This window comes from Sinocyclocheilus anshuiensis, unplaced genomic scaffold (genome assembly GCF_001515605.1).
Source record: "Sinocyclocheilus anshuiensis isolate Anshui unplaced genomic scaffold, SAMN03320099.WGS_v1.1 scaffold164, whole genome shotgun sequence".
Classification (NCBI taxonomy): Eukaryota; Metazoa; Chordata; class Actinopteri; order Cypriniformes; family Cyprinidae; genus Sinocyclocheilus; species Sinocyclocheilus anshuiensis.
In genome coordinates, this window is record NW_015557128.1 from 1,481,121 (window position 1) to 1,488,840 (window position 7,720).

General features: G+C 33.4%; 1 pseudogene; it reads left to right on the plus strand.

The window, feature by feature from the left end:
• The window catches only part of LOC107677903 (interferon-induced helicase C domain-containing protein 1-like), a 43,456-nt pseudogene that overhangs the window by 1,091 nt on the left and 34,645 nt on the right, over positions 1 to 7,720 (plus strand).

Here is a 7,720-nt window from a genome sequence, read left to right on the forward strand (position 1 = left end):
TAATGATTAATAACTGCATATTTCATTTAATATACTACTAATACTAGTAATAATTATTATATTGTTATACATTACAATATACAACTACTACTAATAATGATACTTATTATATACTGTATTTATATTTATAATATTTATATAGAATAATTTATTTATATTTATTTAATATTCATAAATTATTTATAATTAATTACGGTGAAGTGCATGTAAAAATCATTATCATCAGTAGAGGGCGCTATAAACCAAACAGATACTATTACAGATGTATAGTTTGTGTATTTGAGTTACTGATCTCTGGCTCTGACATACAAAATATTAAACTCACAGTTTAAGAAAATGTTATTAGTAGTGATATTATATTAAATGCAATACAATAATAATTGTTTATTTTATAATCGATTATTCTTATTATTTTTATTATTATAAATAATATTATTATCATATACTTATATATATATATACGGTGAAGTGTCTGAGCTTGAATAAAGAATATTTCTGAAAATAGCCTTTTATGGAAATACTTTTTTTTTATTATAACAAAGACATAATTTAATAAAAGTTAAGAGTTCCAAATATTCTGCATATCACGAATGACCCATATTGAGTTTAACTGACCTGCCTGTGTGCCTCTGTCAGTCTGTCTCTCTAGTGTCTGTCAGTGTCTTTCTGTCGGTTCTTGCGATGTGTCTGTCATATTAAATGCACAAACTCTTTGTTCATTATTACTCTGGCAGATTATGAAACTCACTGAGAATCAAGGGAACATAGGTGGCGCTCGGCTGCTTCTCAAAAGGCTGGTGAAAAACGAAGCTGGCTGGTTTTCCAAATTCCTTCAGGCTCTGGAAGACACGGAGCACCATGACCTGGTGCGAGAGCTGCGGGGAGAGCCGTGCAACGAGGACGGTGAGGCTCGTACGCAGGACTAAAGCTTCCTGCACAAATCATCTCCAGCGACTGATAAATAAGTCTATTGAGCTGCCACAGGCTCTCTTAGAAAAACAGGAGTTGGAAATAGGACTCCAGCAGAGGTCAAACATCACTCCGTTGTTTAGACTGGATACCCCACTGTTAGTTTCTGTATAAACCTGAGAACAAACCAGCTCTTAAAAAAGATGATCATCTTGAGATTGATTCAACAGAATATGCTTCAAATGTTCTTAAGAAACATTACGTCTATCTACTGGGGAACTAAGAATGTGAAATCCACTTAATTTCAGTTCTGTCATGACAACTCTCGGAGTGGTAATGTACATGACAATGTTAATGTACTTGGTCTTGGCGGAATAGATCTGCTACACAGCTGCTGCTGCGGCAGAGCAAGTACCGAGACTTGCTACTACATCCACAACATGCTGCTGTGAGCATGTAAGAAATATTGCTGCTGCAAATATAACATACATGAAATAACCCCCATATAGCATAGATCTATACAGGTAGGGCTGGGTATCGTTCAAAAATGTTCGATATCGATACCGATACCTTGACTTCGATACCGGTTCCTGAACGATACTTTTTCCGATACCAATTTTATGAAATCAATTTTAACAAGATTACATTATCTAAAAAAAAAAAACTCATTAGGTCAGACTGAGTTAGACCTATCGGACTGCGCCATCTAGAGTTTCATGCCAGAACTCTGTATTTCCTTAATACTTTTTGGTACTTTTGAGGAACAGTAATTGGACCTACCGTAAAATTCTTATGTGTTCTTTGTAAATCCTGTATCATTTACAAATAATAATATTAATAATACAAAAATACTGTTTAAAAGTTGGGGGTCAGTAAGAAACTACTTTATTTCAGCACTTTGTTTCAGCAAGGATTCATTAAAGAACCCTGGAAAAAAAAATTACCATGGTTGTCACAAAAATATTAAGCAACATTTCAACATTGATAATAATCAGAAATCAGCATATTAGAATGATTTCTGAAGGATCATGTGACACTGAAGACTGAAAATTATGCTGAAAATTCAGCTTTGATCACAGAAATAAATTACATTTTACAATATATTAAAATAGAAACCAGTTATTTTAAACTCTAATAATATTTCACAATATTACAGTTTTTATCATAATTTTAATCTAATAAATAAAGCCTTGTTGAGCATACAAGACTTCTATCAAAAACATTATATATCTTACCGACCCCAAACTTTTGAACAGTACTGTATGTTGTTAACGTTCTCATATAATATAAAGTACACAATAAAAAAAGTAAATTTTGCAATTTAGTAAAGGCCCATTAACACCAATGATAACTATAACAATATTGATATAATTTTTTTATCATTCTAAATGTAAATAAATGTAAAATAGGAGAATCCACACCACAACTATAACGATAACAACAGAGAGAATATCATTGGAATCATTTACACAATTATTTTTTTTCCATCTGATGAACAATAAAAACATTGACAGAAGCGTTTAGAAACATGCTGTTATACGGTTTGGTTTTGACCATAATTCAGTGACAGATATTCTGTGCATTATTATGCATAAGGAGAGTTCCTGTGAATTTAACTGTATTGATTACCTGTGTGTGTTTCAGAGGCCATGTCAGTCGAGACTGTTGAGGAGGGTGAACAGTCATGTTCGGAGACTATGCCGGTTCTCCCTCCCGTTCTCTCAGTGAACAGCTCGCTTCTGTCAGAGGATCTGGACAGCAGTGTGGACAGCGGCAGTCTGTGTACGTCTGCTGACAATGAAGGTGAATATCTGAAGCATTATTGTACTGATTGATCTATCTGGGGAAAAAAAACACCAAAGCCTGGACGAACACATGCAATGCAATGCAAAATGTGAGAGACCAAATACCGTGTTTTAAATCTTCTGTGGCACAAGCCAAACTAACAGCAGCACATATATTCTCTTACAGAGGTCGACATGTACAAAGAAGGTGAGGAAGAAGAGGAAGAAGATCTCACAGAGGATGATGATCCGTCAGGTACAGTCACATGACTTCCATCCATCTGCAAAACATTCAGGAGTCACTGGTCTTGGTTGTTTGCTCCATTTCCAGCAATTAGCGTACTGTGAAAGATGCATAAAAGCATTAATCATATTACAAATTGCAGTACAGTTTCTATTTATGCCCAACTCTGAACTACTTTATTCAATCTCTAAAAAATATATATTTTTAAATTGTTATCCGGGAGGGTTGTGTGCCATTCACTGAGATTTGAATTAAGAATTGCCTTTTAAATTGCAACTCGATTTCTGAGTATAAATAAACAAAATGCCTGTTATAGAAACTTGCAATTACTGTAATTACTATACATTTCAAATTAAATTAAGAATAAATTAAAGTAAAATAAATACAAGAAAAAGTCAAATAAATACATGATAAAAGTAAAATAAATAAATAAAAGTAAAATGAATCAATCAATCAGTCAAATCAAATCAATCAATAAATATATAATTAGACCAACATGAAGCAGGCTTTCGAGATATAGTAAACCAATCTCTAAATTATGAATTTTGCCCAATACCGTTATCCAATAATGACATACATCTGGAAAAGTCATGGAAATCCATTGGTCAAAAAATGAACCAATTTGTAGCTGAATTAAGGGCCATATAACCCTATTTAACAGTGTTATGAAAATTAACTCTGCTTTAATAGTGGCCAAGTCCTTTAATTGTACATTCAAAGACTTATTGTCCAGTTCATTGTATGAAAGGAAATGAGACACTAAATCTCTTAACCCTTTGACATTTCAGCTTCACTGTTCACTCTTTTGTGCAATACATCTAATGACCCATAATCCAGCCTTTGCAATTAACCATCAGGAAATTATTTTCTTCTTATTATGTAACATATGGAAAAGAATGGCTTAGTTGTGTTCAGTGGTTGGATTCTCAGTGGTTCTGTTAGAGCTCCATGTGAGACGCTGCCCTCGACTGCACAAAGTTCACGACTTTCATGAGGAAAGATGCATTTGTGAATTTCTGTAAAACACAAAAATTGTTCACATAATGCATAATGCTCTCTAGAGACATGAGAAGTGAATAAAAGAGAGTTAAAAAGGCAGTTTTTAGTTAATGTAATGGTAAATAAAATATGCATTTAAATCATGGCATTGCTAGCATATTAACTGCAAATACATTATAAATATTCAATATATAAATGAGCTATAGTATTGCCTCAAATATATTGCAAAGACAAATAGCAAGCAATGCAATGCAATTGCAGCATGCATTCACTCCGTACTCACTCACTACTATACATTTCAAATTAAATTACTTTCCATTTAAAAATAAGATAAAATAAAATATGCATTAAAATCATGGCATTGCTAGCATAATCAGTGCAAATATATTACAAATGTACAGTATATCACTGAGCCTTAGTATTGCCTCAGATATACATTGCAGAGACAAATGTTAAAAAAAGGTTGCACAGATTAATTACTCACTAACTACTATACATTTCAAATTAAATTACTGTCCATTTGAAACTAAAATCAAAATAAAATAAAACATGCATTAAAAATCATCATGATACTGCTAGCATAATCACTGCAAAAAAATAATAATTATTCAATATCACTGAGCCTTAATATTGCCTCAAATATATATTGCAAAGACAAATAGCAAGCAAAATGCAAATGCAGCATCTAATGCATGGATTCATTTCTTACTAATTAGGATACTATACATTTCAAATGAAATGAAATTAGTAAATGAATCCATTTCGAAATAAATTAAAATAAAAAATAAATATAAACTAAAATAAAGCATGCATTAAAATCATCATATTGCCAGCATAATCAATGCAAATATATTATAAACATTCAATACATCACTGATCCCTAGTATTGCTTCAAAAATACACTGCAAAGACAAATGTCAAGTGTGATGCATATGCAGCATGCAAAAACTGATGCACAGATTCATTAGTCACTAATTATTACATATTTCAAATTAAATTAAATTAGAATTAATTAAAATAAAGCAGTTAAATTATGTTTTAAGGACCAAACTCAAAACTCGTGCACGGATTCAATCACTCGCTAACCACTTCAGGTGTTTCTTCCAGGACATCCTCAGCTGAGGAATTCCCGGATGCACGTGCTGTCGACCACATTTAAATTATTTGTTTAGTGCATTCTATCCTACTGCCAAAAGTGCTGTTAACAACCATCAGCGATTGCACATGCTCATAAACAGCTAGTCCAGATTGATGACTTCTCTAGGAATGTCATATTGTCAGAGAATTATAAACACTCGAGTTTCCTGTTAGCACGTAAAAATGAGTCGCACCAACTAACATCCATTCACAAAACCACTGTGGCAGATTTACAAGACCAGTAAAATTCACATGCATTTCATTAAAAACCAAGTTGTTTAGTGCATTAGATTGCAAATGGACGAGAGAGCCATGAATCTCCTCAATGACCCTCAGGCACATTAGTTTTGAGAACATGTTCCATATGCTCACAACTGAAGAGGGTGGACCAGTCCACTGCGTTACTTCATGAAGACACGATCAGGGAGGACAGGACCCATAGGAAAGAAAAATCACAATGGAGATTTCATTCAGATTTTCTCCTAGCACATAAATTATCTACTAGACAGAGTAAAAAGAAGAGTCTAAAAGTTTTCAATAAAAATCTTAAAGGAATAGTTCACCCAAAAATGAAAATTTGCTGAAGATGTTCTCACCCTCAGGTCATCCAAAATGAGTTTGTTTCTTCATGGGAACCGATTTGGAGAAATGCTCAGCAATGGATCCTCTGCAGTGAATGGGTGCCGTCAGAATGAGAGTCCAAACAACTGATAAAAACATCACAATAATCAACAAATAATCCACACCACTCCAGTCTATCAGTTAATGTCTTGAGAAGCCAAAAGCTGCATGTTTGTATGAATCCATTATTAATGGGTTTTAACTCTAAATCATTGCTTCTGGCCAACATACGAGTCCATAATCCATAATAATGCTTCCTCCAGTGAAAAATTCCTTTCCCTGTTGTCTCTCACATCAAAATCCACACACATATTTGTTTTGAAGTGTTTTTGATTATAAATGGGGCTTTATTTGTGCATATTTCTCTCCTGATTCAGACAATATTTTGGATAGATGACCTTCAATCAACGGTTTGAAGTTAAAAATGTCTTGATGGATTTGTTTCTTACAAATATGCAGCTTTTGGCTTCACCAGATGTTAATTGATGGGCTGGAGTGGTGTGGATTACTTGTGGATTATTGTGATGTTTTTATCAGCTGTTTGGACTCTCATTCTGACAGCACCCATTCACTGCAGAGGATCCATTGGTGAGCAAGTGATGCAATGCCTCATTTCTACAAATTTGATCCCATTAAGAAACAAACACATCTATATCTTGGATATAGCCTGAGGGTGAGTACATTTTCAATAAATTTCCATTTTGGGCTGAACTATTCCTTTAATATGAACAAACATGTTCAAATTCTTCCAAGCTGCTATCCACATTTATTTTATAGCTCTAAACACTCACTATATGTCAACAACTGTCTCATTTGTGCCTGTTTTTATTTCTCCTCAGGAATTTTAGGAGAAACATCAGAGACAGAAGTTGATAAATAAATACTTGCATAACATAACTGAGAAATCCATTAAGTGTCTCGAGTTTAAAAAAAAAAAAAAACTTTGAGCAATGAAATTTTGCTCTGGGGAACCTGATTTGTTGCTTCCTTGTTTCCTTCTTGTGTAATTCCTTAAACTAAAGGCCTTTTCGTAGATCAGTCAGTCAAGTTGGAAAGGGTCGGCGCTGCCTGCGAGCTTGACTTAATATTGACTGATGAATTCAATATGATCCACAATTTAATGCATTCCTTTGTGAATGATGACCTTTTTCGATCTCTTTTATTAAAAAGAGCTTGCGTCTGATTTAACCAGTGGTGGAAAGAGTACTGAAAAAATATACTCAAGAAAAAGTACCATTACCTTCCAAAAAATGTAGTGTGAGTAGAGTAGAGTAGAGTAAAAGTACTTGTCCAAAAAACTACTTGAGTAAGAGTAAAAGAGTAGCCTATTTAAAAGTACTCATGAGTATTGAGTAGTGAGTACTGAGCTGTGGATTCTACCCCCTCATAATAAACGCTGTACACCGCAATTTATACATTTGAAAAACTTGTACATTCTGTAATTCACATTATCTTATTTGTCATAAAGAATGAAGAGTATCTATCGTCCAGCAGTTTTAATTTTGACTGCCAACTCTTTAAAATACATCAAAACAGCACGGAAACAGTATTCAGTTGAAGAAAAGATGAAAGTTATTCTCAGTACAATCATCCCCATTTAAATCATAAAGTTTGAAAAAATTGATTTAAAATCATGTGTAAGGCCACTGAGACAGCATGCTGTTGTTGCACATAAAATATTAATGTTTAGAACAGTGCAAATACAAACACCATTAGAAACTCATAGTTCAGCATCACACACCATGATATGGGTTCAAATGAGAGCCCATTTCTCTCCAAAATGGTGCCAGTTTTAGCGTTTTGCAATAAAGAAATAAAAATAACTAAACTTGATAATGTATGTTACAATTTTAACATAAATGCACATTGTTCTAAGGATGGCAAATTCATGCCATACCTTTTTACACATTTACTCAAATTGTTATGCTGATAATACAATTTGTAAGGAAAAATGCATTAAATAGCTTAGTATTTCTGGGGAAACTTTTTCAAAGAAAAACACACGCACACACACACACACACACAC